Here is a 22,551-nt window from a genome sequence, read left to right as displayed (position 1 = left end):
CGAGTCCCACCCAGAGCAACATGAGCTCGCTGTATTATTGAGATAAAATGGACTGTAGGTTAAGAAGTATTATTAAGAAAAAGGTCAAGAATGAAAAATTCAGTCAACTCTGATCATGTTTATAATATAGCTACAAAAATATATAAAGTAAAAACCAAATGTTACTAGAAACTGATATATCCAAGATGACAAGGGAAGACCGACTTGAATCCTGGTAACAGATTATGGAGATTAAAAATGTACAGAAAATTAAAACGTAGTTAATAGATCTACTTTATTGGATTTTTGTAATCTGTTGCCTGATGATGAGAAATGATATGTTATTTTCAAATAGAACTTTAATGAAAATTGGCAAGGAGCTGAGGCAAAAACAAAACCCCAGCAAATGGCAAAGAACATCATAACATTCTCTGACCACAACACAATTATTTACGAGGCAACTTAAAATTTTAAGCCTGGAAATTTTAAAACTTGCTCCTCAATAGGTCATGGGTCAAAGAAGAAATCTGAAAATATTTAGAATCTAAAAAATATTTACAATAAAGCAGTTGCATATCCACGCTTGTGGAATGAGACACAAATGTTACTTGGAAACAAGTTTATAACCTTAAACCATCATATTATAGTGAAAAGAAAAAGTAAAAATTGACTAATCATCCTCTTCTGAATGTAGAAAAATAGAATATAAAATAAAAAGATAAAAATAAGAAATTAATAAAGTAAAAGATGTACTAGAGAGAATAAACACAACCTACACCTGAGTCTTTAAAAAGACTAGTTAGATCTCTGGCAAAAATTGATCAATGGAAAAAAAGGAGAACAAGTATAAACAGGCAACACTAAGAATTCAAAGGGAGTCAATAACTACAGCTACAATAGACTGAAAAATGACACAGAATTCTATTGAGAAAAGTGTATTATCAAAAACTTGAAAACTAATGAAATAGGCAGTTCCTAGAAATATAAATTACCCTAAATGAGTCTGTTTAGGAATGTAAACTTTAAATAACCAACTCTATCCAATCTTCGAAGAAACAAATAAAAATTCACAAAGCAGCACTGTAAGAATGCCCCGAGGGATGACTGATCGACCTTCCCCGACCTCCTCCGGGTGGGCCAGGAAACTCACAGCTTCCCAGCAAGGATCACGGGAAAGAATGTGTGAATTTTATTTAGGTACTTGAAAGCAAAAGCCTAATATAATCTAAATCTAGCCAACTGATCTAGAAACATAAACACAAATATGTCATGCTAAAGTCAAGTTTATCCCATTAAACACAAGGGGGTATACCACGAGGATAATGAAGTAATTCACCACAATATTAGCACTGGGGCAAAAATGATTTGATCATCCTAAACGTTAAAGAAAAATAAAAAAGTGATCTGACATAATTTACCCATTCTTGATTAAAATCTAGGAATAAAAGACACTTCCCTAATTAGACACTCCCTCCACTGGTGCCCACCAGAAGCCCTCGGTAGAAGCATTCGCCGGGGTCATGAAGAAGGCAGCCTGTACCAAGTGACAAGCATTATCTGCTCGAGCCTACATTGCCGATTCTGGTCAGGGTCGTAAGGAAATTTGAAAAAGCACCATACGAGAGGCTTGGAGCCGAAGCAAAACTGCCACGGTTCAGACAACTGTCCCAACACGAGGTCCAGAGAATTGGCAAACGCACCACTAGAACTAATTAAACAGTCCGACGGGACCAGTACACGAAATTGTTCCCAACGCTGGTAACAAACTATTAAAAATAAATCGAATAAGAAAATACAATTCATAGAGCATATTATAAAAATCTCTGAAAAGACCTTAATGGAGAAATTCTATGTTCAACTACGTAGGAAGATTTAATCATAAAGGTTGTAGTTCTCCCGTAATTAGAATGTCAATGCAAACCCTGGGTCCTTCCTTCGCCCCACTCCCGGGGCCCAGTAAGGCCTCCGATGCCGACGCCGAGAGCAGCCCCACTTCCAGACAAAGCCTGAGGGCGACGCTCGCCCACTCGAGTCCCAGGATGCTCGTCGCAGCATCGCCGCGCACCCGTCGGCAGGCGAACACGGACAGAGACCGAGGCGTGGCACGTGTGCTGCTTGGCCTCTGCCGACGGGACCTCCCGGCAGCCGGGGGCTGGGGCGTCCGGCACAGCACCGTCTGCCCCCCGCGCTGAGCGCGTGGCCGGGGCGGAGAACAGCATGCTTCCATCCCCTTGCTAGCTGAAATTCGCTAAACTCCTGTTTGTGATTGCGCTTACTTACACGCGGCAACAAACTGCCCCGTCAACCCCAGCCGACTCGTTCTACTACCGAGCGCATCAGAAGCCGGTGCCTGTCTCTGCCTCGGTTATTTGCCACACGCGCATCCGACTCAGCAGCTGTTTCTGTGAGACGAGGCGCCCGTGCTCCGCACCGCTGCAGCTCTCGCTCCCTTACACTGCTCCGGGCTCTCTCCGCCGTTTGTCGGTCTCGCGTCTTCTCAGGAAGCCACAGAACGGGTAACTCAGAATTTCCTTCAACAGCACTGTAACTCTTATGAGGTTCATGTATTTCTCTGTAATTTGCAAACAGGAGACTCACCCTGAGCGTTAGCTAAGTCCTGTCGGCGTCCCTAGCGGGAAGCGGCTGTCCGAAGAGCACCAGCCCTGTTGGCAGGACCCGGGTCCAGACTCCCGCTCAGACACCATCCGGGTGGGTCTCCTCGGCTGTTCGTCTAAGCTCTCAGCTTTTACATTCCCCATTGCAAACTTTTGGGGCCTTTGTAAATTGTTAAAAAGATCAAAGAAGAGAATCTGCTCTATAGTATTTCACGGTTTGGGGATATTAGCGTTTAATTCCACTAAATAAAAACATTTAACGCAGTACTCGATTGCGTTCATTTTATGAATACCGAAAAAATCAGCAAATCTCTTTCTACAGGTGAGTAAAGAATATTTACTCAGAGCCCAACTGAAGAACATGTGTCAGATAAATGTGCTTTGTAACCAGTTTTAAAAGCAGAGGGGACAGACGTCAGGTCCGGGAAGCAATGGCGCACTCGTCTCCAGAGCCGCGCCGGCCGGCGCGTGCGGCAACACGGTCTACTGATGCTCGAGAGGCGGCTCGTTCGAACTGACAGATGCCTTAATTATAACGACACACGCTGGATTTTGAAGACTTACACCAAAAAAAAAAGTAAAACATTAATAATTTTATATTGATTACATGTTAAAATAATATTTTGGATTGGGATAAACAAAATATTAAACTTAGTTTTATCTGTTTCTTTTTACGTTTCAAAGTGAATGTTAGAACAATTTAACTTATATATGTAACTTACTTGAACAGCAGTCCTAGAGTTGGATTCCTAAACCAAAGCATAAATGTAATCTGACAAAAGCTTTTATTAATAAACTTTATATAGCGATCTTAGAGGAAAAAACCCAAATCATTTATTATATATCTCGTTTATAATGAATAAATTTAGATCAGAGGAAAAAATACAAAATGGGTACTTGTCTCAGTCATGGAAATATCTCCCATACCAAAAAAACCATGGAAGAATTGTGGCGCAAGGTACAGTCTCAAAGACTTCCGGGAAAGAAGTGACCGTGTTTAGCTTACGGCATTTCTTCCAAGGTCTCAAACGAGTCATTAAAAAAGGGGGTGTGGGAGGCCAAAAATACAAACATCTTTCACAGAATTGCAAGAAGTGTTTAATTTGTACAAAAGGAAACTCAGGTTGAAGGTAGCATGACAGTCTACATTTTACCTCTCAGTCTGGCAAAAATAAGTTTGATGACTGTCGAAAAAAGTGTGGGAAAGCGTGTGGCTGGGGAGTAATTACTGATACAATCTCATAGGAAAGCAGTTTGAGTACAGACTGTCATTTAAACACAAACATTCTCTGATCCGGCAAGTGCCACGTCTAAGAATTCTCACACGTGGACTCGTCTCCGTGTCCACGAGAAACACGCTGAGCCAGGGCCGGGCGTCCGTGCTGCCTCTCAGCACACAAAGGCAGAGCATAAAGTCCCATCACTGGCCTCTGCAAACGACCTGCAGAATGACAAAGTCCTCACCGGCCAGGAGAACCCATGAGCGGAGGCCACTCTGCACGGCCGCCTGTCCCCGCTGGGCCCTGGACTCCGGCTCTCCCCAGAGACGCGGGCTCCCACGCCTGCTTATTCCAGCTTCGACTGCTAATGTAACCGCACGATTTAAAAATAAAAAATAGGAACAAAGAAATGTTTCCGTGAACGTCAAGTTCGGCACAGTGAAATTCTCAACAAGGGCAGGTGAGTTTTACAAATTAAGTCAGGTAAAAAAAACAAACCTTAAAAATCTCAAGGGATCGGACATTCCAACTGCTTCCTACGTGTCTCAAATCCTGATCCACTCAAGAGACTTGAGGCTGAATGAACGTCCCAGACGACTCCTGCGAGTGTGGTACAGGCAAGAAGAGGGTATGCAGGAATTCAGTCAGCAGACCCTCGGATCCAGAATCCGAGCCCTGTCCGGAACGACCGACCGGCGAATGAGCGACGCCCCTCCTGCGGCCACACGCCCAGTGTCCGTGCCGGCCAGTGAGAAAGGGCGGCTCTGCGCCCCTCCGCCGTGTACCCGCCGTGGGAGAGGCGCGCCGGCATGTGCGCATCTCTGGAAGGACACTCCAGCCCCTGAGAAGGGAAGAGGGCACGGAGCCAGGAGCTGAGGGGGCACCGGCCACCGGGGAAAGGAGGGGCTGGCTTAGGAAGGCAGCAACTGCGCCCCTGTGTGCACCTGAAACTGCCGTGACACTGTGCCGCCTGTACCTAAAATGAGAGAAGTTATTTTTAAAAAGAGCAACTGCATTGTTAAGTTGTATATTGTGAGGTTGGGAGGTGAGCACGTCAAAACATTATGTCTTTCACATACCAAGAAAAAGTGTTTTCATGGGTAGAGAAATGATGGACGGACCTATGCCAAGTCTAACGGCGCTAAAGACGGCCCCACGCGAGAGCCGGGAGGCCCGTCCGCGCTCCAGCCGCGGGGCCGCCCTCGGAGAGGAAAACGGGCGCCACGTGGCACCGGCTACCCCGAAGCGGCGGAAGGCGAGCAGCACGCCCGGAACTTTCTTTTCTGTTTAATTAAATCGCGCATCAGTACGAAGTCGGAAGTGAACTGACTTCTCGTTGTCGATTTTTTTGAGGGACTGCTGGTTATGGAAAAGGTGAGGCTCTCCACGAACCCCTGGGGCCCGAGAACTGCAGACACCCGAAAGCGGCAGTCCCTGGAGGGCGGAGTGGCAGGCCGGTCCCGCCCGGCTGCCGCGCGCACGGCTGCGGACCACGGGCCACGGCGCATCTCGACGTGAAGAGAAAGGTCCCTGAGAGTGAACACCCCGCCCTGGAGGACCGGGCCAGCCCTTCCCACCGGCCACTGACGTGCTGCCTGCTGCGTGACCATCTGCTCAGATGACTTCTCAGGGTCTCTGTCTCTAAAAATTCTTTGTTTCGTTAAAAAAACCAGCCACTCTTCCTGGTGAAGGTACTTCTGCGTGACCCTTGGGTCACTCATGTCTCCAAATGCCATGGTGACATGTTTCAGACCAGCTCCTGCACACGGATCCCCCCGCCTCAATGTAGCGTGCTCCTAGAAAGAGAAGGCCAGCACGGCCGGGATGCGATGGACCGGCCACAGGCTGGGGCTCTGGCAGACCCCGCTCCCTGTGACAAGCGGAAGCACATCCGCGCTTCCGACTGCAATTCCCATTAAACTGTAGGAAACTGTAGGAAACGAAATCACCCTGAGCTTGACCTGGGGCAACAACTCGTACTGGAAGGTGTTCTTCCTACAATTTACACAGAAAAGCGCCCTGAGCTAGAATGAGCTCAGCTCCCTTTATAAACACCTCTGGTGCGGATACAAAGCCGACTGAAGCCATGGTGGGAGCACTGAGACCCAGTGCTCCGAGCGCAGTGCTCCTCTGCGAAGGCGCACCGACGTCAGGAAACTCGAGTCTGCGTGCTGCAGTCACACAGAGTGTGCAGCCTGTCTGGTGACACTGGGCACACCTCTTGGCCTGTTTCCTCACTGTCAGACAAGGACATGGGACTCCATTATCTCCCTCAGTACTACCTTTCTGAGTCCACTCTAGGGGACGAACCTTATTTTTGGATTTACAGACTCCATGGAAGCCCTTAAAGACACAAAGAACCAGCCCAACACTGAGGCGCCCTAGGACAAGCACAGCGAGCAGACCCGAGCGGGGGGCGCCTCGCCCTATCCTGAGTGAGACAGCGAGACGCTGGCCTCAGAGCAGGCCCTGACCGCACACTGCCCTCCTACCTGCCCTCCCACCTGCCGAGAGCCCACAGGCGAGAACACACCGCCCAGAGCACCGCCCAGAGGGTCCGAAGGAAAGAAGGACCCTGTGGCGCCGCAGGAAGCCGAGGGGAGGGGCAGGGGACAGCGGGGTCCAGACCCACACATGGCACCCCTCCAGGGGAGCTGCCGAGGCCAGCTCCGAGCAGACATTAAGCGCCCGCCGGGGAGAACCGTGGCTGCTCGGTGGACAGGGGCCCATAGAAAAGTCGCAGCAGGAACGAAGTCCGGCACAGGAGGCCGGCTGCTCCCGCGCTGCAGCCCAAGCTCAGGTGCACGCCATCTGCCCACGTTAAAGTAACGGGGCAGGAAAGGGGCGGCGGGGGCGGGAGCCGCACTCTCCCGAGTGTGCCACGATCTGCAGCTTTGCTTTCCGGATCACGGGCCGCACTGATCGGAGAGGAACAGCCGCGAAAAACAAACACGTCCTGCTCCTCATCCTGGTGTCGGCTGTGTGGGGGGGTTCAGGTGGTGACAATTCCCTGGGCCACACACACTCATGATCTGCAGAGTTCTCTGTTTATCGTCCTTCAATAAAGTTTCCTAAAAACATCTAAACGAATCTAATAATGTCGCATTGGTGGCATACGCACTGGAGAAAAACGTTACTTCAAAACCATAGTTTGACAACATATTCCAAGTGGGATGTAGCCTAGCACGATGACTGTTGTCATTCTAAAAAGACGTTGTAGGATAAAGTGCTCGGTGTCCTTAAAAACCAAGATCGGCAGTATAAGCAAAAGGTGTACATTTAAGTGAAAATGACGTAAGTTTATATTTGAACTGGGAACGTCTGCACTCACGACTGTCCCCAGGCCCGTCCGCCCCGAGAAGAAACAGGCAGCCGTGAGCGCCTCTGCGCCACACACTGCGGCCTCCAGACGCGTGTCCCCGCTGACCCGAAGCAGGGCAGTCCAGGCGTGGGGCAGAACATGGGCACGATGGCGCACCTTGCCGTGGGAGAAAGCGAGGCAGTCAAGGACAAACGGGGTCACGTCCAGGGAAGAACCCAACTTCGGAGAACAACACAAACACGAAAAACAACAACTTCGATAGGTTGAAACACAATGATACCCACATCCACAAGTCCAGATGATTAGGGGAAAAGCCACTAAATGCAGTCACTATGGAAGTTGCTAGTTCTGACACTGGTAAAGGAAAGACATTTCCCCTTTCTCTCCAGCAGGAATTAAATTTCAAGATAATCAGACTTGATCAGGGAACCGCCCCCCCGCCCCCGCCCCCCGACACAGAGACCTTGGAGATGCTGCGGGATGCCTCTGGACACCGCCAGAGGGCAAGCATCGTGAGGACGCGAGTCGTCAGCTTTCTGCTGGCGGAGGGGCTCGCCTCCGACTGGTAAAAAACGCAGCATGTGAAGCACAACAGAACCAGGGGTGCCTGAGTGAGAGTGCCGATCGATCGATGCAGAACTAGGACTGGGACATCTTCATTTTGCAGTTGCCAACTGCAGGCTAAATCATGGCCCCCGGAGACACCCCGGTCCTGTCCTGACCTGTGCCTACTACAGACGAAGGTAGGAATACTCATGCAAAGAGTAGCTTGGATTGTACGGGTGGGAACTAAATGTAATCACAGTGTCCTTAAGAGGGAGGAAGCGGCCACAAGGAATGCAGGTGACGTCAAGAAGCTGGAAAAGGCAAGGTACGGATTCTCTCCCTAGAGCCTCCAGGAGGCCCTGACACCTCGACTTCGTCCCAGTGAGACAGATTTCAGGTAATCTGTCACAATGCTAACAGGAAAATAAGACAGCATTGAGATGACGGGTACCAGCGAAATGGCTGTTAAGCCCATTCGGAACTTCGTAAGGCAGAGAGGCAGCCTGCGGACACCGTACGCACTCACCGATCAAGGACGGCCAGACAGTGCCTCTGCGGCCAATGCAATGATGAAGCGCACAGTGCGATCCATGGCTTCTTGACGCCTCCCCTACCTCCCAGCCCACATCCCACCCCTGCAACAAACACACCCGAAACCACTCAAGCATCCAGACCCAGCTACCAGTTTACAGAGGGTATGAGGACCAGAGAAACACGCTGCACAGCACAACACAATCGACCGAATCCAGGGTGCGGCGAAGTCCCCAGCTCAAGCGGCCCCGTCGCTTTTATAGATCAATGGCGTCTTCTCCAAAAAGGAGAATAACTTGTCATGGATTTTAAAAGAAACTTTAAGCATCAACCAAGTGCAGTGTGGGGACCCTCTATGGGTTTTGATTCAAGCAGAACGAGTATAAAAACATATTTTGTGACATTTGGAGAAAACTGAACACAGAATAAATAAACACTAGGTGATATTAACATAGCTAATTTTCTAAGGTATTTCTTTAAAGCCCTCATCTACTAAAGATACATGTTAAAGTATTTACAAGTGACATGAAATCCGAGATTGACTTTAAAAATACTCAAACTGAAAATGAAAACTCTGGGTGGGGGAGTGGTAGGGGGAGGGAGGCAGGGAAAGACACAACGAATGGCAGATGCGGGCAATGGCTGAAGCCGGGTGAGGTACGTGAGATTTCGGTATTCTCTTCTACTTTGGGATATATTTGGAAGTTTTCCTAATAAAAAGGCTTAAAAAAAGAAAACGAATAAAGAACACTACTTTTCAAGATCTAAGGGATGCTGCCAAGGCCACACTCAGAGGATGAGTCAGACTTGCAAATTTCATGATAAGCAAGAATGAAGATAAATAAGCTGAGCATTCGAGATGGAAAGAGAAAAATCAAAGTAGAAGGAATAAAACGAACTGGCGTAAAACAAGATAAACAAAAAACAGGTTGGTCAATCAAAACCAAAATGCCTCTCTAAAAAAAGCAATCAAAGAGCAATTAACCCATTCTAGTCCAGGAGTCCCCAACTCTGGCTGCCGTACTGGTCCATGGCCTGTTAGGACGGGGGAGGGGAGGTGAGCGGCAGGCCAGCGAGCAAAGCTTCCCCTGCATTTGCTGCGGCTCCCCAGAGGTAGCATCACAGCCTCAGCTCCGCCTCAGATCATCAGGTGTTAGATTCTCATAGGAGCGCCGGTCCCTGGTGCCACAAAGATTCGCGACCACTGCTCTCTCTAGTCCACGAAGAAAAGGAAAACTCACATACATAATACAATATTATCCTTTCCCAGTTTTGCAGTAAGAACAGTGGCACAAATTACAGTAATTATATCTCTGGTAGATCCCAAGGAAGCTAGAGCTTCTTTGCCTCATGGGGGCCCCAAAAATTATTTTTGTATCTCACTGGCATAATTGGGTTCTGAGCCCATTAGGGGGACCCATAACTGTAGTCGAGGGGCCAAGGGGATGAAATATGATTGTTGGTCACAGCCAAGCGGGGTCCACCCCTGCAGCTCGGCCATTTCATCCAAAATGCATGGCTCAGGCATGGTGGGAAAGGGTGGCTCCAAGAGGAAAATCAGGGCACTGTCTGCCTCCCCCAAACAATGAGTGGGTGCTGCAGAGGAGAGAGACAATCAGTTTACAAACATGTGAAGCTTTACACAGAACACCAGCCTAAAAAATATACACTAAAATTAGAGGACAAGACACGATGACTAAGTAGGGTCTGCTGTGGGGACACAGGAAGGACTCAATATTAGGAGTGTGTGAATCTCGCATTTAGAGCTCAAAGGACAAATAAACACACACGCAGGACTGGTAAATGGCCATTAAAAAAATGCCCAAAAGACTGATGAAATTCAGCATTCATTCCCTGCTTCCGATGGAATTCGACATCGGGAAGATGTAAATGGTTATAAAAATATTGCCCGGAATATATCAATTTTAGTGAGAAGCTAAAAATTACCCTTTTGAAATAAGTAACAAAACGGCTAAGATGTCTACTATTGTCAAACACTGTGAAATACGTACCCTAAGGAGACATAATTAAGCAAGGACACAAATGCCACTGTTTTGCAGATGACCATCGATCTAGAAGACCCCTCTAAGGCAAGGCTAGGAAAACTGAAGGAGAGTTCACTAAGTCAGCAAAACGCGACTCCCTCCCCTCCTCCTGCCTCCTCCTCTTTCCCTCCCTCTCCCCCCACAAGGGGCCCAAATCAGGCAGATGTCACCAAGGCTCAGCCCATGAGACTTACCACAAAGATTTCTGTGCTCTCCAAGTTCATCTACACCCTCAAGGAAAAGCCAAACATTATCTGTGGCAGGCTGAACAATGGCCGCCCAAAGATATCTGTCGGATTTGGAATGTAAATGTTACCTTATTTTAGGGTGAAAAAAAAAAAAGGTCCTTCCAGATGTAATTAAAGATCTCAAGGAGATCTCCCTGGATAATTTGGGCAGGCCCCACATGCCAACGCCAGCGACCTTATAAAAGAGTGGAAGAAACAGCGTGGAGGAGAAAGCTGCAGGCAGAGAGGTCGGCGCGATGGGCCACAAGCCAAGGACTTAGGGGTAGCCAGCACCAGCTGGAAGAGGCCAAGAAAGGTCTCTCGCCTGGAGCTCCGCAGGCAGTGTCACCTCCCCAGATTTCAGATTCCTGGCCTCCAGGGCTGAGAGAATCAACTTCTGCTGTTTCAGGCCACGGTACTTGTGGTGATTTATTATGGCTGCCCTAGGAAACTAATGCAACATCCCGGTAGGATTTTTCACTGTGAAAAAGATTCCCAAATTCACCAAAAAATAAAACCAGCCTAAATTATTGGGCCAAAAAAGGTTAAGATTCACCTACAATTAGTAAAGACTGAAAAATAGTATTAGTACTTAGTAGTACTGGCTAAGGAAAAGAAAAAAAGGATGAAACAGATGCATGCGTACCTATGAGTTTATCATTTGATCCAATGTCATTTCACATTCACGAGGAAGGATGGACCAAGCAATAAACAGAATTAGGTCAATTTGCTGTCCATTTGGAAAAAAATATAAAGGTTTATCCCTACCTCACACCATACTCCAAAATTAGTTTCAACTAGATCAGAGGTCAGAGATCTGGATCAGAGATCTGGAGGCAGACGATCAAGCTCTGAGGAGCCAGAACGCTGAGACACGCCTCTGCCCTGGGGGGCAGGGAGAGCAAGAGCCTGCTCACCACGCGGGCTGCAGACACCCCCACGGAAGATGCCAGCTCATCTGATCCTATTAGAGCTTAAGACTTTTATATAGCGAAGACCATCTAATGATAAAGAAGTTAGGACACAAATACAGTTTTTTTGCTGGGAAAACATCTCAGTAGGGTAAGACATAGTCAACACACAGTTCATAGAAAATTAACACATACTGCACGCGAACACGTGAATACACGTTCGTCCTCACTCAGCCCGCACTCTGAGATCGACGAAGATGAACAAAAGGACGTGGTTTTGACATGGTGAGGAAAACAGGCTCTTCGACCACCGAGGGTGTATAAAATTAGAAGGCACCCGAGAACACATGATAGACACACACACACACACCACCGATCCAGCAGTCACACTTCAGGGAGCTGCTCTCCCGGGCACCTGCAGAAGGACGCAGCAGGGAGCAGCCCGCGGCGGCACCGCGCGCAGGCGGGGGACGGCACGGCACGCCGGCGCACGGGCGAGGAAGCGGGAACTGCAGGGACACGCTGACCCCGCGCGCAGGCGTGCGGCGACGGCGGTGGCGGGACGGCACACGGGGCCTGGTTTTTAAGAACTGGGATACGCGCCTCCGCCTACGAGGGTGTCCACAGAGCCGGGTGATCAGAGGCCGGGCGAGAGGCAGAGGGCAGAGGGCGTCTGTGCAGGAGACACGCCATGCCGCGTGGCTGACCCGAAGACGACGTCGGGGACGCCAGCGTCGGGGACTGTCACTGCAGGAAAGGGTATGAGGCTGAAAGTGCAGGTGGCGGAGTGAACGCGCGGTTTTCAATCCCCAGACGTAAAAACAAACACGAGTGCGTCACACACAGGCATCTGCGTACACGTACGTGTAAGCGCACACGTGTACACCTGCACGCACACGCACACCCACTCCGAGGGGCTGGGTGCACTCACAGCGCCACGACGACCTTCCTGGTGCCCAGACTCTGCTTCTGAGCCCCGGCAGCCCTCAGAAGGAGCCGGCTTTCCTAGGCGGGGGGCTGCCCCAGGGCCGAGGCAGGAAGGCACGAAGAGCCCAGCGCGTCTTGTCCCAGCAAGCGAGAAGCGCTTAACCGACGACGAGGACTTAACAGGCGGACACGGGAGTTGGCCCTAGGAGGGAGGTTCCCACTGGCCAAGCCTGGACAATGTGAGCATCAAAATCAATAATGACAATAAAGGGTGATAATCTACGGAAAACAACGGGAAACGGGTAGCCTGTGTTGACATAAACAAATGAATAAACGGAAAAGTTTGATAGGAACAGGTATTTAATTTCAAATGGACCTCCCCGCAGTATACTTACTACAAAGACTTGGCAGGGGAGAAGTCCGGCAAAAATCACCTTGCTCAAGTGCTCAAAGGGAGGAGACAAACTGAAATCTGACAACGCAGAGTGGAGAATCCCGTTTCCCTTCTGTGCCGTTCCAGGCAAAGATGCAAAGCCCGAATCTAATCAAAAGAAAACACCGAATCCACACTAAGGGATGTTCTCCAAGATAACTGTCTGTGACCCATGCAAGCATCGACATCAGGAAAGCCGAGGCAAGATGGCTTAAACGCTCCGATCTGAAGGAGACTGAAAGGGCCCGATAATGAAACGCCCACGCGTGACTCTGAACGGGATCCTTCCGCTGAGAGGCATCCATGCTGAGCTCTGACGCTGCCAGCTGTGCGGTGGTTAAGGACGAGTGCGTGTCGTTGGTGGGACACACCAAAATGCCCAAGGCTCATGAGGTTTCATGTCCCCTACTCTCAGGTGGTTCAAAAAAAGCATTTTGTACGATACTTGCAACTCCTCTGTAAATATAAGATAGTTAAAAAGAAAAAAATTTAAACAACGGATAACACTATTTTCGTAATTGAAATAAATGCCTTAATTTGGAAATGAACACATCCACATCGGAGAGGGGTGGCAAATGACGGTGACCACTGAAGCACAAAGTCACACCCCAACTTTGATTATATGTGTCGAATTATGAACGCAGCTATTAAGATCAATGCACATTTCACCGACGTTTTAAATAGAATAACAAAGTTTTACCTCAATTTCAGGCTACTGTTATGACACAAAAGTCTGTTACACATCTTTTTTTCAAAGTTCATGAAAGTAGACTTTAAGCCATTAGAAAGTGTCAAGGAAGCTGCTGACGGCACAATCTACACACGCACAGCAGCACATCCCGAACGACTTTGAGGTCCACTTGGGGACCCCTACAAGGAGGCAGGAAGCCTGTCAGGGGCCCCTGTGCTCCGGGGGCTTTGCTGACATGATGTGACGTTCGGAAGGGAAAGCACGAGGCGCCCATCAGAGGCACCTGCGGGCACGACCGAGCCCCAGTCCCAGACTCCTCTCTAAGCAAGAGGCCAACTCAGAGACACCAGCAGACGGAGCTGGCCGCGGCCGGAAGAGGAGCACTGACCCCAGACAGGGAAGCCGGCCGTGGGCTGGGTGCGGAGCATGCCCGTGCCCCCCAGCAATGGCGTGGAAGACAGAAAAACACTCCCCACACATGCCTACCACTTCAGGATTGGGGCAAGGAGATAAGACAACAATAGCACATTTTAGAATAAAATATTCTTACAAAAGGCTTCCTAACGCATTCCAAAAAAGTTATAAATAGGCTAAAACGGAAAGAGCCTTCAATACAGCCATAGCCCCAACTGACAGCAAAAACCCGAATTGCCATCCAAGACAGACCGCAGCGAGATTAGATGGAGACAACACAGATGGCCACCGCCCAGTCCTCCCCAGGCCACTTCCTCCCCGAAGATCGGGTCCTGAAACTTCCAGCACTGCCTGAAGGCAAAGGTTGTCCATTTGGAAGAAACCAAGGGCTGGAGGACCAAGGGCTGGAGGCCCGCCCGCACTCTCTCCAGCTCGGCAGCGAAGCATTCTGGAAGCCCCGACCAACCGCGGACCAGGAGGCTGACACGCCACGGTGCTCCACAAGCAAAGGGGTCCTTCACAGCTCACGGGAGAGCCCGCCGCGGCCCCTTCTGTGTTTACCCAATCTCTCAGAACAGAGCTGCACTTACTAGTCTCAAGGGGACATGACGGTCCTCGGCACCTGTGTAAACTAAGGATGGACCCCGACGGCACTGAGACTGATGGGTCACCCTGGCTGCAGCTGGCTCTTGCCCGGATGTTCCCGAGACCACAGGGCTAAGCCTGGGAGCCAAGGGGCCCCGCGCGCAGGCAGCCCGGCAGCACGGCTGAGATCACTGCACAGCGACAAAGGCCACACAGAACTTTGGTCTCAGGGGCTGGCGAGTCAGCTCCGAGCACAGGCGAATGTATCAAAATAGAAGCCTTGTTTCAAAAGAAAAAAAAATGTATTCTTCTAATTGATCTCACACATGCTGATTTAAGCCAGTGATACACGACCGCCTACCTAATCTGTTTAACAGAAAATCAGTAAATATAATCCAGTAAGTCCATCTGAAAGACATTTATAAATGAGCTAAGTGTCAATAAAATTAGAAATATACTACATGAGAAATGAAGAGCAACACATATTTATTACAAAATAAAACCTGCACGGATAACGCAAGTGAACCACCTGGGAGGTGGCTCCCACTGCCCCTACCGCACCCGGAGCCAGTGCGCGGGGGGCGCCCCACTCGGACGCGCCCCGGGCCCTGTTTCTGAGTTACCAGACACCGTCAAGTCACACGGGTCCGACCACCAGTATGGAACAGCGGAGAGGCAGACGCCACGGAGGGTTAGCGCTTCCTCTTTTATTTTTTAACTTCTAACGAAAGTGTTTGGTTTTGTTGTTGTTGTTGGTTGTTTTTACGCCTACAGCACCTGGTCCTCTTAGGCGGTCTCCTATCCAAGTACCAACCAGGCCTGACCCTGCTCGGCTTCCGAGATCAGACAAGAATTTTAAGAGGGCGAAAAGTTCTCAACCCTACGTAACGAGGTAACGAGGCATCAGACACCGGACGCGTTACCGCGTTACCTCGAGGAGGGAGCCTGAGGGCCGAGCCGCGCCCGCAAGCCACTCACCTGAGCCCCAACCTCACAGACAGCACAAGGCACCGCGCGCACAGCTCCCCTTCACACACACTCTGTCAACGCTTCACGTCGACCGTCTGTCTGCTTTCCCTCTGGCCTCTTTGTGTGAGGCGCCTGGTCCTTTCGGGACAAGGGCGTTTTCTCTAGCTCCACCACGTCCCCGAAGGCCATCTGTTGTGGCAACCTCTTACAAGCGCAGCTCTCTCCAGAGCCCCCGGACGTGCAGCTCCTAGGGGTGAGGAGCAGTTGCCATGCTCTGGCTGCTGCTCTCCACGGAGGGACCTGCGGGAAGGGGAGGCCGCCTTTCTTCCCCCGTGAGCCGCCGGGCACGCCTGCGCCGGCCCTGGGCAGAGCCTGAGCCGCTGGCTCACAGCGCCCCGCCCCGGTCCGGTCCCCACCCCCTTCACAGGGGATGCGTGCGCCGCACACATGGCCACCACATGGCCACCGAGGTCACAGTGCGGGGCCTCCCGCAAGGCCCGTCGGTTTCTGCAGTACAGACTGCGGTGTGCGCTGAGCACGCTCGCCGAGGTTAACGCCCTCCAGGAAGCTTCGGTGCTGTCACTGGCCCCGTGGCCGGGAAGTGCATGCTCGTGAGTGGACAGAGCTGAGCAGTGGCCACGCCACACAGGGTCCCCTCACTTAGCAGAGCGGGGCCCAGACACCGGGCCTCAGAAATCTGGCCCCTCACTCAACCTGCGCCCCCACGCGAGAGGCCAGCTGGTCACGGGCGTCATGCGGCATGGCCCCGAGGGAGGCAACACGAGCAGATGGCTTTCGGGGGGCCCTCCCGAGAGGGGACGCCCGGCACAGCGGCATCGCGGCCATCTGCGGGCCCAGGCACGTCCGACCCTCCAGAGGAGGCCGCCCTGCGAAGCCAGTCCTCGCGGCCACCGCGTCACGGTGGGGGAGGAGCCCCAGAGTGACGGGCGCCCGGAGCTGCCCTGGAACCTGCAGCCGGCGGGGATTCACCCAAAGCCAGCGCCGGACGAGCGCTCAGAACATTCGGCTCTCGGCAATCAACACTCCTCCGTCGCTTCATCACCTCAAAAGCCCAAGGCACGAGCCACGACCGAGTTACTCTGCTGAGCCATGGGGTCCGACCCGGGAGGGGGGGCAGGCAAAACCACGATGGCACTGGTCCGCGAGACCCGCGCCTTCCTTCGATGACATCCGGGAGGCAGCCAGCGGTGGTGGAACTGGGCTGCTGCGACGGGCTGATGGAAACACTGGTCCGACTCTAGGGGACACAGGACAGATAGCTCGGTGAGGGTTCTCCATCACCGCCGCCCTCATCGACGTGGGACGGCTCCAACAGCACAGGACACGCAGCCCCGACACGGCTGCTTCCGCGAGTGGCTTCACCCACCAATCTCTCCCCACTGAGAAACGGGGCCTGTGCGGCGACATCCCAGCGCCCTTCCAAGGAGCCTGCACCGCAGCGCCGCTGGCCTTTCGGGCGAGACCGCTCCTCCAAGTGCCGCGCCTCCAGCCTCTGGCCAGTGGTTGCCCGCGGCACCCCTGAGGCAGGACAGCCTGTCTCCAGACACTGCCAGATGTTCTCAGGGGCAAAATCGCCTGGTTGAACCAACCACCGCTGGACAAAGAAGGGCACAAAGCCCGACGCATGGGAAACGCTGAAGGCAAAGCTCTGTGTCACGTGCACCCACCCGTGCGGCTGGTCACCGAACGAGACGCCTGCTGAGTGCAGCTCCAATGTCACTCTTCCAAACTTTGAAACAAAGTTTCTGATAAATGGACCTGGCCAAGGGTTCAGTGCTATCAGAGGTGAGGCGAGGGGAGGGGAGGGGTGGGGGAGACTGTGAATTCCGGGTCCTTATCTTTGAAACAAAGCAAAACAAAGCAGGAGCCAAAGTCCTAGGGATCAGAAGCACCTGCGGTGACAGGGCTGAGGCGCAGGGCTCCTGACTGCCAGCCCCGCACGGTGCCGCCTTCGCCACCCTGCTGGACACCCCCGAGCCCTGTCTGTCTGGTGGGGAACCAACGCCCCGGTCGCCGCCCAGGACGCAGTGCTGCGGCATGCCTCAGGAGGTCCGGGGCAGGACGAGAGCCCCGATTCATACAAACAAAAGGCAAACCTGAGAGTTTTCAGAAAACACTTATTTGAAAAGAATTCATGCTGATTGCTCAACGGTACTTGCTAACTAACCACTGGCTTCTGCATCAGCAACTTCCTGCCTCTCCCTGCCTCAGAGAAGGCTGCTGTCTCAGTAGTGGGGTCTTGGGGCACAGCTAAGCCTCCTGAGAGGACCCTCCACCCACCACAGAGCCTGGGACAGGATGGGCAGCGGCTGTGGGGCGACCTTAATACTGGCTGTAGTGATACCGTGTGTATTAACATAGTGATACTATAGCAAGCTTGCTGCACTGGTCTACTAAGGAATGTAATTTTCAGCCTAAAAATATTGTGAAATGCAATGACGACAAAACAATGCAGAAACTGGCAATCCTTCTTGATTCTTCCCCAAGAACTATCTCCAAAATTATTGTTTCATCTAACTTTTTTTCTTGGATATGTTAATACATGGTTTAAAAAAAAAACAGGATCGCATTATACGAATTGTTTTGCTACTTGCTACACTCATTTCCATTAAAAACACATCATGGCTGTCCTTCCGGGTTTTACGTAGTACAAATTTATCTCATTTGGTAACAAATGCATTTGAATGAAATGAACATAATCCCCTGCAGATGTTGCCTTTTGTTTTCTTGCTATTAGGAACACTGCCAAAGAGTATCTTCTGCTCACTTGAGCCTATAGTGCCACAGGATAAATTTCTAGAAATAACCATTATACGACAGCGGATGCACAGACAGGCACTGCCAAGGAATCTAAAATGGGCAACACCCCATGACATCCCGACACCTTGCCCCTTCGCCCTCTAACTAAAATAGTCAACTTTATCTTTCTCAGTCTGTAGGGAAATGGGATTTTAATGTCAATTCTTTGATCATCAGTAAAACTGAAATCTTGGTTTGCTTACTGGCCATTTGAATTTCTCAGCTATGAAGACTGAGCCATTCACGGCCGCCGGCCGCTCCCCTGCCCATGCGCTTCAGCACACAAGAGGACGAAGCGCAACCCACAGCTGGGCTGCGAGAGAAAAGCGAGGAACAGAAGGAACCACGAATTTCAGCGAAACACGGGTCGTAAGCTAAAGAGGGCACTGCATAGGGCACCCAGGCAAAAGCGGTAAGAAAATGCCATTAAAGAGGGCACGTTCCGCCTCTCATGCCCAGGCCCAAGGCCGTGGACTCGCCTTGGGAAGGGAAACAGTCTTTGTACTGGGGACACTAGTCACAGTGGAGGGCAGGAAGCCGTGGTGAAGACACGGTAGTTCTTCCAGCTGCTTCTGAGACTGCAGCCTCCTCCCTCCCTAAACACACACAGCCAGGCAAGAAGAGGCTAGAAGACATGTTTCTGGATCATCCGAAGAGACCCAAAGACGTTGACAGGGGGCTGTGAGGAAATGGCCCTGCCAGGCGCCTGCACAGTGAATGGCACAGGTGACAAGCTGGACCACAGGCTCAGCAGCCCTCTGACAATTGAGCAGGTACAAACACACCAGAGAGCCCAGAAAAGTTTCTGATATGAAAGGCAAAACCCCAAAGCAAACAAAAAAGCAGCCTGAAGCAAACAGACTTCAGGAAAAGAAAATTTTACAACTCGCTAATGTCCTCACATAAAAGGAAGTACTACATCTATGAAACAAAAACAGGAGGTTATAAAACAGGGAGAGAACAAGAGAAAGCTCTTCAAAATAAAATGAAAAGCCCAACAGAAAGGCTAGAAGATAATATTGAGAATGTCTCCCAGAGAGAAAACGGAAACCCTAAGAGAGCCAGAGTGTTAAACCAGAAGGTCCGATAGTTTAATTCTAGAGAGAAAAAGTGAATGGGAAGAAAGCAAAGCAATAAATCAAGAAAAACGTCCAGCATTGAAAAATGAGAATTTTCGACTAAAGGAGCCCAAAGTGTGGGTAAGACATCAGATAAAAACAAAGTCAGAGGACGTCACCGTACTGGGTGTTCTGAATTTCACAGAAAATCCTCCAAGTGTCAAAGGAGAAAACACAGTCACATAAAAAGCCTTCAACAATAACACTGGGAGACAGGAGGGACGAAATGGGTGTGAGGGCAGAGCAAAGCGCTCCAGACACTCGGGCTCTCCCGGCTTTACCCCCCATGCATCTCCTCCTGGGACCTCCTTGAGGAAGCGCTCCGTCAAAATGAGAGGCAAAAACGTCGCGTTCCAGGAAACGGAAGACTTGAGGCAAAAGGTGTGACGAGAGTTCCAGGGAGATTCCATCCAGCAGGTTAGAGGCCTGGGAGAGATTTATTCAAGGTGAAATTAATAAAAAACGGAATTTCATCAGATAAAATTAAGGACTACATTTCTTGAAAAGAGATTGAGACAACTGGTGAATCTGGGGTCAAGTTTAGTGACAAATACACAGAAAGCTAAGCAAACAAAAACCAAACAAGACTCCTAAAAACTTCATGCAACAGAAACTCATCCAAGAAAGGAAAAGTGCTCCGCACCGCTGGCATAGCTGCGAATGACACTATGCAGTCAGAATGCAAACACCTGACAGACTGAACTGACCAAATGAAAGGCACCTGCTCTGGGCAGCCAGCCGGGTGTTTGCACAGAGAAGGCAGAGGGGTGAGCGTGAGCTACTCGGAGAATCAGTGACGAGACCGTGTGCGAACGAGGGGCGAGAGCGGCCCGTGCGCTAGCGGGGCACAGACGCTCTTCAGAGGTGGCGGCAAAGAAAGACCGACGCGATCGCCAGGAGCACGGGTGGGTGTTCTGCAGGGAAGGAGACGTGGCTGCGGGAAGGAGAGTCAGTTTTTTCTTATGCATCTTTCTAGATTTGTCTGACTTTTTAAAAACATGAAGATACAACTTTGACTTGAAATAAAATTTTTAATTTTAAAATTCATATGCCAATGACAAGCATTAAGGAAGACTATCCGCAGTGTACCATTACCAAACGAACAGCATCAAGATGACTAACCCCACGTGATGCCCAGACGTGTCCGGGACAACATGTCTGGCTCGTCTCTAACAGTATTCGAGGAACTTCAGCGTGCCTAGAAAAACAGCCTACTTGAGATGTCACTTCCAAAATGTCTGATTTTAGAAATTAAAAAGAAAATAAAGAAAGCCCTGTTTAGCCCAAAATAATCTGTGTAATCAATTTGTAAAATGTTACAGACATGAAAAAAGTTTAATGCTTTCTTGGTTTTCAAATGTTGAATGTTGTGGTGCTTATACAACTTAAGGGGAAAGGCATTCTGACACACTGAGAGATTCTCTACTTGTGCAAAAACTTTTCTACTTGTGCAAAAACTTTTACGATGTGCATCTTGGACTTTTTGCAACCATAACTCAGCAACTGAAAACTCAGCTGTGTGCTATTTTTTCCAGGAGCTTAGTTATTTCTTAACAGAGAAGGAAGAAGCCTTCCCACGATCACTAGCCCTGTGGGAGGCACATATACTGACTGGGCCATACCAAATTGAAGTAACCATTTGGCACTTCAAAAGTGTTCTCTGCTCAAGCCCTTTGGTAAATGAGTGCATTTTGGTTGAGAAGCATTAATGGAGACTATCTGATCCACTTGTGACTAAAGGTCACAAGTCATCCTGGTAGACCGGGTAATCATCTGAAACCCTGTCCCAGATACGACTGACTGAAGGGCATGGAGTCCTTTGCAACAGGATCTCCGCAAGCCCTCTGCCATTTGAGACATCAGCAGTGCACCAAATTTGCAACCTCTTGCCCATATATACCAGCTACAACCATCACGTGTCCCCTGCGTATAGGCTAGTATTCCTGTCTAGAACCCCTCAGACTGCTGACCCCACCTACAAAAACTCTTATTCATCCTCTAAATCCCAGTTCAAGAACCACATTCTTTGTGAAGACTTTCTAACAGGCAATTACTGCCTCCTCCTTCCTATATCCAAATGTGGTACACACTTCCATTGCTGCACTGTAATCTAATTCTTTTACAAGTGAATCTTCTAAACTAGACCATAAACTGCTCAAGGAAAAGAAAAACCTATATCTTCTTTACCTTTGCATCCCCAGAACTCTTAACAGTGCCCGGCACACAGCAATTTCCAATGTTTTCTGAACTGAACTGTTTTGTTGAAGAAGTTATGAGGCTGAAGTCAATCAGAAGCCCAAAATGACAAAACCAAAGGAAAAAATACTTGATGATCCAAGCAGAAATTCTCCCTCCAGGCCGCTGGGAAGTTGGCTCGGCCCACTGTGACAGGCCGAGCCAGGCTTGGAGGTGCTGAGGAATGTGCCTGGCCGTAGGAGTGTGCTCTCCTCGCGCGCGGCATGACTTACCCAGGTGCTGTGAACTTTGAAGAAGATGAGGTAAACCCCCAAATACTGCTCGGCACACTAATTAAACTAATGGCAGTTACAGGAAAGTATAATCCTCACTGTAAATTATTTAACTGGCTTTCAAATGTTGTCCCTCATGGTTTGAGGGGCTCAGATCAGCTTTCTCCAAACATAAAGCTCTATGACAGGTTGCTGTCTCAGACTCAGAGAATTGAGAATTCACGTAAAGAAAGCAATCCTTCTTAACTACCTTAAACACTTTCCAACATCCTAGCATTAAAGGTACTTAATGAGCTTAGCTTGAGGACACCCAGAGTGCCCAATGTTTCACTATCCCAGGTTTCCTTGCATAAATGCACATCCATCAGCTGCTTCAGACAAAATCCTAAACGTAACACCCTACCTTAATAAGGCCTTAACAAAATTACCTGCCAAGAAACTGACTATCTTTAAGCAGACATCAAACACAGGAAGTCACTGCCTGAGGGCTTAAAATAGCCATGAAATGGGACCAGAAGACAGGTAGCAAAACCCAAAACAGAATGGCTAGTCATCCTTGTCACTGAAAACGTCGCCACTTCTATATTCCTTATTTCATTTCACCATAAGCATTGTTTAATTAAAGAACACACAGGTCGATTTCTCCTTTGATTTGACATGGTGTTCAAATTCCATGCAAAAACTAACCCTGTCATCTTCTAAGTCGAATGGGAAAGGATATTTGGCGGCT

At 49.9% G+C, this 22,551-nt stretch overlaps 1 protein-coding gene across 2 annotated transcripts in view; it reads right to left on the bottom strand.

Moving 5' to 3' along the window:
- Positions 1–22,551, bottom strand: part of LOC107510552 (high density lipoprotein binding protein) — a 60,335-nt gene that overhangs the window by 36,784 nt on the left and 1,000 nt on the right. The window lies entirely within an intron of this gene.

The sequence above is a fragment of the Rousettus aegyptiacus genome, unplaced genomic scaffold (genome assembly GCF_014176215.1).
Source record: "Rousettus aegyptiacus isolate mRouAeg1 unplaced genomic scaffold, mRouAeg1.p scaffold_m13_p_2, whole genome shotgun sequence".
NCBI lineage: Eukaryota > Metazoa > Chordata > Mammalia > Chiroptera > Pteropodidae > Rousettus > Rousettus aegyptiacus.
Note: the sequence above shows the minus strand (reverse complement) of the source record. Positions and strands in the feature narration are given on the sequence as shown.